Below are 12,979 nucleotides of genomic sequence, written 5' to 3'. Positions count from 1 at the left end.
GATGGAGGGAGCGGGAGTGAAGACAGAGAGACCGAAGGCCTCTTCCGCCCAAACATTCGGTTCCAGTTTCAAGCTCGGAGGGCCCCCTGGAGCAGGCAGGGGGTTCAGGCCCAGGTGTGTCTGTTTCTTTAGTGACTAGTCCCTAAAACCCTGCAGAGAGCTGTGGGTATCTGGGGAAGACCCTTGCTCCCCGCTTAACCTCAGAGAAGAGATGAGACACAGCCAGACACGAGATAACTTGGAGGCTCTAGGCCTTGGATGCCTGGCCAGAGTGACCCTCTCGGCGGGTCTGGGGTCAGCTGTTCTTTGAAGGCAGGGGGCCAGCAGGGTGGGAGGTGGGGGCTTCACCTCTGAATGCCCCCTCCCTCCCCTCCCTGCTGCACTGGGGTGGGAGGGGCCCTTTCCACATGCAAATCAGCTCACAGATCAGATTCTGACCTACTGGAGGGAGTAGTGGGAGGTCTGGCTGCCAGGGAGACCTTCAGGTAGAGACTGGAGGAGTTCCCTTGGTGGCTGAGCAGGTTAAGGACCCCGCTGGGATCCATGAGGATGCGGGTTCGATCCCTGGCCTCGCTCAGTGGGTTAAGGATCCAGCGTTGCCAGGTCTCAGAAGCAGCTCGGATCCTGCATTGCTGAGGCTGTGGTGTAGGCCAGTAGCTGCAGCTCCGATTTGGCCCCTAGCCTGGTAAATTCCATATGCCGCAGATGCAGCCCTAAAAAGACAAAAAGTAGAGACAGGAGCTCTGCAGAGGGATCCCAGCCCCCTCTCGTAGGTCTTATCTGCCGCCCCACATACACCCCCCGCCACCAAAAGCTCAGGGTCTGATCACTGGGCCTGATCCAGACAGATTGGTCTTGGACCAACAGATACACTCCTCACAATTTCTTCCATCAACTTACAAAGAAGGCAGATGGCTCCATTTCACAGATGAGGAAACTGAGTCAGGGAGAGATGAAAAGCCAGCGGTAAGGTCACAGGGCAGGGGTGGAGTCAGCCTCTTTCCTCTGTTCACCGGACACTTGGAGGAAATTGAATACAAAGCCGTGGCATCGCCAGGAAACCCCCACGGTCTCCGGGTGGGTGTGGAGTCAAGTCAGCCCCGGCCATGCCAGGGAGACACCGTGAGGGCTGTCCTGGACCCTGGTGGCCCAGGGATAGCCTGGTGCCCAAATCCCAGCCTTTCCAGAATTGAGGTGCTTTCAGAAGGCTCCTCAGCAGTCCATTGGGGGCTGGGGGTGCCTTATGTATATGCTCTGGTCTCAGCATCCAGGGACTCTAGTCTGTGTGGGACGGTGAGGGACCCACACTCAGGCTCCAAGCACAGCAGAGAGATGCAGATCCAAGGCCCTGCCCGGTGGGTCCTTTCCTACTGCCTGGATGGCTCTTTCTCACTGTAGTCAGGTGCCTGTGTCCAGCCCACCCTTCAGGATCCAGCTCCAGTGCTCCCCCCTCCACAGCGGCTTCTCAGATGGGATCCGAGGCGCTTCCAGCCCGTCTGCCACACACCTCTTCTGCGGAACGGGGAAGTGGCACTGGCAGAACCTGACATTTTCTGCCAAGGGCATCGTTGGCCCCCACCACATTCTCCCAGGGTTCTCAAACACACTCACGAAGCCCCACTTCTCACCTACCCTGCTCACGCCTTCTTCGCGCCAGAAGGCCGTCATCCACCAGCAAAGCTGAACGCGGCTGGGTGCTGCGGTCTCTGCACGCGGTGGAAAAAGAATTTTCTGAATTTAAACCAAGGTGTAGAAAAGACAAGTTTATTGAGGCAAGAGACACTGTTGACACAGCGGAGCAGCTTCCTGCTAATCAGGGAGAGCCGACCGACTCTGGGCACATGGTCGTGTGTGGTTTTATAGCTCAAGGTCAAAGAGTGCGAGCAGTGGTCTCGCCATACACCTGTGGACCTGCTGCTTGGCTGGGAAAGGATGGGGTCTTTGGATACACTTGCTGGTTGGCTGGGGGCGTGTGTGGCCCCTACAGGGGCGGATAGAGAGGGGGCCACATACCTTTCCTAGCTGGGGGGCAGGAAGGAGGAGGCCAAGGTGCTGGGGTGGGAGGGTCCTTGGGAACTTGGTAACGATTACAGTGAGACAGGCGGGCTGATAAGGGTCTGGCTTTTAGAGTTTTATTTCCTTGGAGAAGCCTTGAAGTCCCATACTGGGCTCTGAGTAGGTCACTGGCCTCCTATCCTGCAGGGTTATTCCTCCACCGAGAAGAGACAGACCCATAGACACATAGCCAGACACACAGACAGATGGATGGATGGATAGATAGATAAATAGATAGATAGACAGACAGATAGATGGATAGACAGATGATAGACAGACTGATAGATAGATAGATAGATGGATAGATAGACAGATGACAGATAGACAGACAGACAGACAGATAGATGGATAGACAGATGATAGACAGACTGATAGATAGACAGATAGATGGATAGATAGACAGATGACAGATAGACAGACAGATAGATAGACAGACACATAGACAGATAGACAGATAGATAGATAGATGGATGGATTTTAGGACCATGCTAGTTTTAGTTTATGAAAACTAGCTCTTGGGGGCTCTTAATAACACACACTAGTAAATATCCAGCCAATGCCCTTAACAGCACCGTGGCAGCGCTCTGAGTCTGCAAATAACCTGGGTCCTGGCATAGGGTGATTCAGCACCCCCACCCCCTAAGACCTGGCCATCCTGGGGCTGTGGGTGTGTGCTGAGCCGTGGCTCGCTCACCAAGGGGAAAGGCCTGGCTCCCCTCCACTGCCCACGCCAGCTAACCCCACTCAGGCTGTAGGCTCACCTCCACCGACTGCCTTCTCCATCCCCAGCAAAACTTTTCGGCAAACCTTTTTTTTTTTTTTTTCTTTTATGGCCATAGGTGCAACATATGGAGATTCCCCGGCTAGAGGTCGAATCGGAGCTGCAGCTGCCAGCCTATACCACAGCCACAGCAAGGCCAGATCCAAGCCACATCTGCGACCTACACCACAGCTCACAGCAATGCTGGCTGTTTTAATCCACTGAACAAGGCCAGGGATCGAACCTACACCCTCATGGATACCGGTCGGGTTTGTTTCCGCTGAGCCACAACAGGAACTCTGGCAAACTTTTTGAGGCGAACAAAAAGGCAGAGAGCCGGGCTGGGTAAAATTCAAGGTGCCCACAAGGTCCCCAAAGCCGGCTTCAGCCAGTGACCCGCTGTGGTTCATTTGTCACTGGGTCCCTCACCAATTCATGCGCCAGCTGGAGCTTCGACCCCTCCCAAGGGCGTATATTCAGCCTTCAAGCAATAGGGAATTGATCCTTGCAAACTTAGTGAAACCAGAAAGCCCAAGGCCAATCCAGAGGCTGACGTGCCGATCAAGAGGCAGGCTAGGCCACTTGTGATAAGAGATCCGGAAGAGAGTAGCTTAGACCAGGCGGTTGATTCCTCTTTCCCACAGAAGCCCAGGTAGAATCTGGACGTGTGATTGAACGGCTGACCCCGGCTCTGCCCACTTCTGAGGCTGGCCCTTGATCTCCAAGGCCCAGCTGGCGGGGGTCCTCTTCCCAATGGATGGGGGGGAAGGGGAGCTCCCCGCTTTGCTTTCAGAGGGAGGACACCAGCACTGCATACACCCCCTCTGGTCACAGGGCTGTCCCAATCCAGGCGACACCACTGCAGACAGCTCACAGCCCAGCGGTCAGGGTACCCAACCACCTGGAAGCCGAGCACCCTCAAACTTCTCCCCGCAGGCTAAACGACCCTCCTCCATGTGTGGGTTCAGGAGGTCCGAGGGGTCCAAACGGCTTTCACGATAACACTGAAGCGTCATTGTCCTTTTTCCTCACGTCTTCTCAGGAATTTTCCAGAGGCTACAGGAAATGTGACCACACCGTCACCGTGACAGTTAATAGAATATATGCTTCTATATTCTTGTGTTTTAAATGCTTTCTCCATTGTAATTTTCCATGCCGTAAGTGCCAAGAGATGAAACCCACGCTGACACAATCTCGGGGGGTGGGACCCCGTGGAGGTACGTGTCTACCAGCAGAAGGCAGAGCTGGCTCTCTCCAGGGCTTGCCACTTCTGAATGATGCCCCTTCTCTTCGCAGATTACTCTGAACCTCAGTTTTCTCATCTTTAAAATGGGGATGGTGCCTCAGGGCCTTGTCGGGAGGGAGTAATCAGGAGTTTCAAAAAGCAGTTTTTAGGAGTCCCCATTGTGGCTCAGCAGGTTACGAACCGGACTGGTATCCGTGAGGATACACGTTCAATCCCTGGCCTGGCTCAGTGGGTTAAGGATCTGCCGTTGGTGTGAACTTCGGTGTAGGTCACAGACATGGCTTGGATCTGGCCTTGCTGTGGCTGTGGTGTAGGCCAGCAGCTGTAGCTCCGCTTGGATCCCTAGCCTGGAAACCTCCATATGCTGTGCGTGCGGCCCTAAAAAGAAAGAACAAAAAAGAGGCGTTTGCACAGAACTAGGGCTGCAGTTCCTGCAATGGTCAGCCTCAGGGCAGGGGGATTGGGAGAGGGGAGAAAGGCCACACCTCGGCTCACCAGCTTTCTGTGCCCATTCCCCCCCCACACACACACACCCCAGGGCTGCTCATTGGGGGGCATTCAAGGCCCCCCTACCTGGCCTCAACCCACATCACCAGAGAGCTTTCTGAACCACTTTCGAATTCTGCTGAGTCTGATTTTCCCACGCAAGGGGGGTCTTTCTCCAAAGAGCAAGCGGGGCTCCGTCAGCGACCAGATCTCTGGCGTCTGGGGAGCAGGGGCTGGAAGCTGGCCCCTTAACCACGCTCTCCCCAAAGAGCATTTGTAAACACATGCCTGCTTTATAACATCAGCAAACAGAACAAGTTTTCCTACTTAACAGGAAATGCAGCCCCATGGCTGGGTTCCCCTCACATGCAGCTCTGATAAGGTCAGGGACCAAGGTGGGGGGGGGACCGTGGCCAAGCCCTCTGGTTTGCAGCAGCTCCCAGCATCCGCTCGTGTTAGGAGCCCCCTATGCTAGCGGGGGGAAGGGTCCCACCTCTCCGCCCCCTGCCTTTGTCTCCTGGCAGCCTGCCTGCTCCCGCTGGAGGGCTGCAGTGCTTTCCCTGGAGCTGGACTCAGATCGCACCACAGGCAATGACATGCGTTTCTAACCACTCCGGCCCTTTCACTGTCACAAGATCTTGAAGGGCAGAACTGACCACGCAGGGAAGCCCAAGGGCTGTTGTCGGAAGCCTCAGCCAAGCCTGAGAATGACACCAGTGTACCAGAACCCTGACCGGTCTAAGGAAGTAAAAAAGAAAGAAAGAAAAAAAAATCCCCTCCTCCTCATCCCCTGGGGGAGGGGTCTCTGCAAGGTAGGCGTGGCCGCGCCATTCATGGCTACCCAGGCCCCACGCAGAGCCCAGGGCGCTCCGCGGCCGCTGATTGGGCCTCGGGGCCGGCAGCTCGGCCAATCCGCAGTCTGGGAAGCTGGCCATTCATGAAAGCGGTTGCGGAGAGGAAGTCGGGCGGGGAAGCGGCGCAGGGTTATCTGTGTGCATCGCGGGGCCTCATTAGGGCGCCGGGCCTTCCATCCTGGCCCTCCCGCCGCTGACTCGTCCCGGGCCCCTCGCAGGGGAGACCCAGTTAGAGGATCAGGAACAGCCAGGCTTTCTGGAAGTGCCTCCCGGGCAGGGCCTGGCAGCCAAACGCTGTCTCCTTCAGTCAACTCTGGCCATGTAGTCATTTTTTTCCCCCTGCTGATTGAAATCATCTGTTTTCAGTTCCCTGACAAATTCATTGAGTTTCCTCTGCGGCTGGGGCCCCCCGTCTGCACAGTCTGAATCTGTAGCTGTGGCCCAGACCCACACAATTTCATCTTCTTGGATCTACATGGGATCCGGTTTCCAGAGACAGAGTGAAAGGTGTACTTATGTGAGATGGCGGGTGGGTTTCGCAGCCCCGGCTCCAGCAAGGATGCTTCTAAAAGGGCTGTTGACGGCCTGGTTGTGGTCCCCGCAGGCCTGGCCCTTCAGATTCCAAGGGCCCCAGATGACAGCGTGGCCAGGGAGAGGCCCAGAACGCCACACATCTGGTCTCTTAAAAGGGAAACGGCCAAGTGGAATGCTGGCCTCATCTTCCTGCAGGATGAATCCCTGGTTTCCTCTTGCGATACAGCCAGTGGCTTAAACAGCACTCTCACAGGTTGAGCTATATTTGGGGAGCTGCCCTTGAGCAGTCAGGAGGAGGAATGATGTCAGGTTTTGCACCCGATGTGCCCTGATCTACCACGTGGCCTCCTCTCTGAGCCTCAATGTTCTCCTCTGTAAAATGGGCATAAGAACCCCCAGCCCTTGCCACTGTGAGCGTCCAGGAAAATAAGCAGGTCAGGGGTGTGGCACTCAGTCGCCGACACCCGCTGTTGGGATGAACTCAGCAGTGGCCAGCTAAGAGGGCCAAGACAGGGGTGAAGTTCCATTTGGAAGCCAGAATGGAGACCCAGCGCAAGCAGTGGGCTCTGGAGCCCTGGGGACACCCCTTCTCCAGCCGCTCACACCCCCAACGATGCGCTGGAGCCACTGGGGGCAGGCGCACGAGGGGAATTTTTCTCAATGGAAAGATTTCTTCACAGCAAGTGTTTCGCAAACCCCTCCTGGGCTCTTGATAATGAATCTTGGCTTCTTGACTTCCAAGTGTGTTACGTAAGCCTAAGAGCTTGGTCAAAAAAAAAAAAAAAAAAAAAAACGGTATGTAGCTTGAGATAGCAGGCAGGCAGGTTCTGCAGCTGTTCAAACTTCCAGCCACCTTCCCAGGCGGAGAGGAGTCCCCGCGTCGGGCCTGTCAGGACCAGGCTGGGGAATGTGAGGCATGAAATCAGGGAAAGGGGCCAAAGAAACCAGGACCGCAGAGCAGACTCAGGGCGGGCCTCTCACAGGCCTTTCTAGATGGCCAGCGCCCCTCCCCCTGGCAGCACCCCAGATTGTACCCCAGTGGCTTCCCTGTTTGGGATGGGCAGAGAAAGCCCCCGCCCAGCCCGCCCCCCCACCCCCAGAGCCCATCACGTTTGGCTCTGCAGCACCCATGCAGCAAGAGGGGGGTGCACGCAGAGGCATGGGGAGACCAAGGCCTGGGGACAGGTGGGGTGATGATTGTCCTCCGAGGCTGGTCCTTCCAGAGGCCACGTGAGCCTGGGAGGTGGAGGCCACTGAGAGCAAATAAAGGAAGCGGAAGAGGAGCTGGGCCGACTGGGGAAGCCAGATTTCGCCACTTCTCACTTCTGCTCTGGGCTGAAGGGCCTTCCCTTTTCATCTGTTTCCTTAAACTACAGGTGTTGGGGTAGAGAGGCCTGTGGGTTTCCTAATCTGCCTCTTGTCCTGGCTTTGGCAATGCAGATCAAACACAAAGTCTCAGTGATCCATTGCCATGTGGGGTCAGAGGTCTGGTTAAGCCCTGGGCGACTTCGGCCTGGTCACTTCCCTCCCTTGGTCTTTCTTAGTCATGAGCCAAATGGGGACTCCAGTGGACACTTGCTATCCAACCAGTGGAAACGGGCCTGAAAAAAACCTTAACAGCCATGCAGATATCGGGTATGTTAAAGTACTACAGCATGTGCCGTGGCATTCGGGCGTTATGAGCATCGCCAGAAAATGTATTGGTCAGAATGGGCTAGGTCCTGCTGCAGTAACAAACAGGCCCTGGATGTCAATGACTGAAATCAGCATCAGTAGTAGGTTTCTGTAACGGGTCAGAGAGTAAATATTTTAGGCTTTGTGGGCCATGCTCTTGCAACTCCTCCACAATGATTGTAGCACAAAAGCAGCTCAGACAGAACAGAAATGTGTTCCCCTAAAACTTGATTTGCCCAAACAGAGGGTGAGCCCAGATTTAGCCTGGGAACTGTAGTTTTCTGATTCTTGGCTTAAACCAACAAAGACATGTTTCCCACCTATGCTCCACCTCTAAGGTGGAGTGGGGTCTGCATAGCGCACGCTCCAGGGACCCCAGGGATGGAGAGCCATCTCCGAGACACTTCGGCCATCTCCGAGACCAGATTCGTGTGCTGGTTCTTAAAACTTCTGCTCGTATTTCATTGGCCAGGCAAGTCCCTCAGCCACACCTGACCTCCAGGTGAGAACAACCCTATCATTTGCCCAGAAAGCAGGCGGCTGGAATCGTTCATCTGATCTCTCAGACGGGGAGACCTCACTTCTGGTCCCGTCCTCTGCCACCTGCCAACTCTTGCCATATCCTTCCGGTCTCTAGCCTTCCACTCCCCACCCGTGAAAAGGGGGCATCTTTTCTGGATCCTCTCAGGCCTGGGAGCAGCACCCCCGCCATGGGCCCCACTTTTGCAGGCAAGGGACACGGATTCCATTTCCGCAGCACATGACCCACGTGTTTGTGTCCCGGCAACGTCATACGTTGAAGCCCTTCCCCCAAGGTGACAGCATCAGGAGGCGGAGCCTAGGGGAGGCAGTGGGGTTAGATGAGGTCCTGAGGGCAGGGCCGCCTGGTGGGAGTAATGCCCTTACCAGGAGCGGCTCCCTCCACCTACCTGACTCTGAGTCTGCTGTCCGAGGGGTGAGCCCATCCCAGCCCCCATCACGCCCGGCACCTGCCTCTGAAGCATGGCGGCAGCTCAGAGAGGCCAGCGCCAGGCGGCTCATGTGTGCGGGCGACTCCACGCCAGGCCACATCTCTTCCCCAGCCCAGCCTGGCCATCTGCAATGCAATTCCCTCGGGAGAGCAGCAGGCCCTCTGCGGGGTCTGGAGGAGTCCCTTCCTTTGCCTCCAAGGGAGAATCCTCTGGTTCTGCAAGCTCTTCTAGGCGTCTCTGCGGGAGCTGCCGAAACAGCTTCTCGATGGCCCCATGGATGGAATCTTGGGAAAACCAACTTCTGGTTCAAAACGGAGGAAAATGATAAAGACGCCTTTTGGAGTTTGAAGAGATTTCCCCTTTAAGAGGGAGAGCTGGGCTTGGGAGCGGGTGGGACAAGCACAAAAGCAGGACCTGAGGGGCCTGTGGCAGCCCTTCTTGCGGGAGGAAGCTCTTATAAAGGGGAAAGTCTCTGCCAGGAGAAGTGGAGATTCTAAACATAGATCCCGGGCCACAGGGAAGTGAAAATCTTTCCTCATCCTGTCCCGGCCCTCGTGGTCTCGCGGCTTCCATCCCCCATGGCAACCCCATCTCTTCGGCTTCTGACGTTTGGGGGCGGGTGGAGGCACCCCAAGCGAGAGAATGGTCAGGACAACAGATGCTGCCTCTTTTCTGGAATGATGGCATCAAAATGCAGCCTAATGCAGATGGGCAGCATGCACCAGCTGCGGGCCGGAGTGCAGACACCAGGGCTGCAGGAAGGTGGCTCCGTGGCCAGCGTGGGTGGCAGCTGTGCTGGGAAGGGCTTGGACCGGGCGAGCGCCCACTCAGAAGCAAAGCTGACTGTCTCCGTTTCCTTTTCTTAGGCTCTGAAAGCCCTGGGCCACGGCTCTGAGCCCTGGGTGTCACTCTGGACCTGAAGAGATGGGCCATCCATCCTTCAAATGGGGCCTGTCACCTACAGGAAGAGGGGGGCTGTCATGCGACTCGCTCAGGTCAGCAGAAATCTCCGCTGCAAGGGGTCCCGTCGACCGCATCCATTGGCAGCAGCAGAGGAGAGGCCCCGAGGCCTGAGCGAGTGCACGGCCTGTGATCTGGCCACGGGGACAGCCTGGCCTCTGCTTCCCAGGCCTGCCCGGTGCAGGGGCGACCTCTCTGCTCCCAGCCCCGCCTGCCAGAGGAGGCTGAGTCCTGCAAGCCTCCAGCAAGCGTTTCCGACAGCTTTTCCTGCCTGAGTCAGGGGGCAAGGCAGGATGGGGTCACCTGAGCCCCAGCTCCTAGGGCTTGCCTCCCAAAATAGGCCTTCCTTCCTGTATCCAGGCCTCTGCCGCAGGCCCTGCAGGAAAATGTATGTTTCCAAGGCGGACGGAGCACCTGGAAACTCCAGCTGGCCCCACGCCCCTGGGCCAGGCCACAGCCAAGAGGCCTGGGGCCCTGGGGTGACACCTGGCCATCGCTTCCTCGTGGCTCCTGTCGCTGCTCTGGGTGAACAGTGCGTGTTTGGGGGGCTTGAGTCAGGACAGAATCTGGACGCGTGGAGACTGGCAGGTGGGCGCCCCCGGGTGAGCTCCCTCTGCCATGACCCAGGTGAACCTTCCAGACCAGAACTTTCTCCACGTTCTGGGAGCCTGTGGACCCCCAGCCCAGGCTCGGAGCCTGGGCTGCTGTCCTGGGAAGGCCAGCCCCTCTGCAAGAATTGTCCAGCTGCCCGGGGCATGAGTCACAGCCCGCCGCTCCCGGCAGCGCCCTGCGGATTCAGAAGCCCCAGCCCGTTTCCTGCAGATAAGTGATAAGAGCAGGGGAGCCTGGCAGGGGAGGAGCCCCCACGGGGACCCGCGCTTCCTTCAAAGCCCCCCAAGCGCTAATTAGCAATTCCAAGCATAGTTTCAGCAGCATTTAGGGATTTCCTCATCAAAATAAACTTCCTCCCGTGTTATCTTCATTTTTGGCATCCGATAGGATCCTTTTTTTGGTCTCATGTATTTATTTTTTTCGCTCCAAGACGCAGGGCGCCGCTGCGGGCGGAGGGGCAGGTGAGCAGGCAGAATGTTTGAAGCGGGGCCAGTGGGGCCCCAGGAGCCCATCCTTCCCCACCTCCCACCTCCCACCTCCCACCTCCGCTGGGGCCTCTTCCCTGGCAAGTGGCGGGTTTCGGTCCCACGTCTGCTCTGGGCGGTTGTGAGGCCCCCTCGCTCCGTCAAGTGTCCAGTTTCGTCTCTTTTTAACTCCTGAACCCTCTCAGGCCTGGGGGTGCCCGTCTGCCCTGCAAACCTTCGGCCCTCAGGGGGGCATCAGCGGGAGCTGGCCAGGACAAGCCCGGGGGCCAGCCTGGGGACGAGCTCAGGGACTCATCCTCGGGGCCCCGTGGGGCCGAGTGGTGCAGAGCACAAGATAGAAGCCCAGTGGAAGGCCGTTTAGAGCCGCACCGCCTCCTGGAAATGCGAGCCCTCCGGTCAGAGCTGGGGGTGTGCAGCCCGCAGCCAGGCATCCCGGACGCTGCTTCCTGCGACTCTGCACAGGCCTCGGAGGGCGATTTTTAGCCACAATGGGCGATTTCCTGAAGGATCTGCTGATGCCGGGAGCTGACAGGCCTCTCTGGGCCCGAGATGAAACCAGATATAAGACAAGTTTTGTTTGGGGCTGGGCAGTGTGTCAGGACGTGAGGCAGAGGTGGATAACGGAAGCAGGGTCGTCACTCGTCCTTTGGGGGGAAACGGTGTCGCCGGGAGGCCCCCATCAGCGCTTCTGAAGACCGCTGAGCAGGGCTGGCCGGGGCGGCACCCCCTGGCCTCCGGGAGGAAGAGGCTGCCCGCCCGGCTGGGGCTCCTGATACCAGCCAGGGCACCTTCGTCCAGGCTGGAGCCCAGCTCACTCAGGAGTGGGAGGGGGCTGTGTCACCGGGAGCGGAGGCTTGCTATGACCCAGGGCTGCTCGGCGGCGGGGGGAGCCCAGAAGCCCCACACCTATAGCCCAGTGGGAGGCAAATGAGGAAGAAAGAAAGAAGGAAGGAAGGAGGGAGGGAGGGGAGGAGGAGGGAGGGGAGGGGGAGGGAGGGGAGGAGGAGGGAGGGGAGGGGGAGGGAGGGGAGGGGGAGGAGGGAGCCAGGTGGCACCGCACTGGTTTAACTGTATAGTTTTAAGGCTTTTCCTATTCCTTTTTTTTTTTTTAAGAAAAGACAAACACAAAGACCTTTTGAACCCCTCTGATGGCTGCAGCTCAGCCCGCCGTCCAGGAAGCCTGTTTCTCAAGCCGGCAGGGAGCTGGCCCACCCTGCGCAGCGGCAGGTCTGCAGAGCCCCCGCCTATACGGCTGCAGAAGAGGCCCAGGCGACGGTGCTCTGCCCACACCCCAGAGGCCCCCGTGCCCAACGCGGACCGCAGGCTCCTCTCGGTGGAGGGCTGACCGGCCTTGTCTGCAAGCCCCCAGCCCCAGCCAGCCTCAGACCACAACCCCAACAACAAATGATAACAGGCACGGGGTGTATAAAGTGCTGCCACGTGCCAGACCCGGGCCGGCCCCTTCGAGGTGGCTGGGAAGGAAAGTGGACATCAAGGCTGAACTGAAGCTGGCAGGGCTTGGGGGGCAGGGTGGGGGCAGGGAGAGGACTGGGGCTTTTCCATGGGAGGGGGCAGTTCGGAGGGAAAGGGAGCCATTCAAAGGGGATTTCGAAGACATTTTCTGTGTCACCGTCAATGTTGCTGCCTGCTCATCACCTACGCAACCCCTCCGTCCCAATGTCCCTCTCTCTGCTAACAGAACGCAGGTTTTGTTTGGGATGGCGAAGGGCTGATGGGTTCACTCCCAGCTGCCCCTGCTGTTGGGGTGGCCGCAAACCCAGCTTGGGCCAATGAAAAGCCAAAGTCTGCCGAGGGGGGTCCTGGGGACGGGTTTCCTCACCCCATTTAGACACTGCTCCTTACTCCTCATTGCTCTTCCTGCGAGAGAAGCTGAAATCATGCCTGGAGGCACAGCAGCCATGTTGCCACTGTGAGGACAAGAGCCATGGTGAGGCAGGAAGGCAGGAGAAGCCTGGACCAGTGGAGGCAGGGAGGGACTGCCACACCTGCTCGGAATTGCCAGCCCCTGGTAGACAAAGATACCACCTGTTTAAGTCTCTGTCGTGTGGTTCTTCTTACCTGCAGGCAAATGTGCCCCTTTGTCATATGGCCACCAAATAAACCAGGGCCAGGCCACCTAAAGTCACAGAGACCTCCAGGATGGAGGATCTTTCTATCCAGCAGCTCCTCTGATTGAGGGGCTCTGCGGGGAAGGCTGGAGGCAGGGGTCCCTATTGATGGTTGCAGGAATGCCAACATCTGGGCAGGGGGCTGGACTGAAAACTGAAGCTGAGACGATGGCAGTTCATCCACGGGGCCACCTGCCTGAGGGAACAAGGACC

At 57.6% G+C, this 12,979-nt stretch overlaps 1 long non-coding RNA gene across 1 annotated transcript; it reads left to right on the top strand.

Annotated features, from left to right (window-relative positions):
* Nucleotides 2,470–10,522, top strand: LOC106509289. The gene is made up of 2 exons (XR_001306690.2): nt 2,470–9,342; nt 9,447–10,522. It is a non-coding gene; the product is annotated as an uncharacterized LOC106509289 (long non-coding RNA).

This window comes from Sus scrofa, chromosome 2 (assembly GCF_000003025.6).
Source record: "Sus scrofa isolate TJ Tabasco breed Duroc chromosome 2, Sscrofa11.1, whole genome shotgun sequence".
NCBI lineage: Eukaryota > Metazoa > Chordata > Mammalia > Artiodactyla > Suidae > Sus > Sus scrofa.
This window is presented reverse-complemented; position numbering and strand designations above follow the sequence as displayed.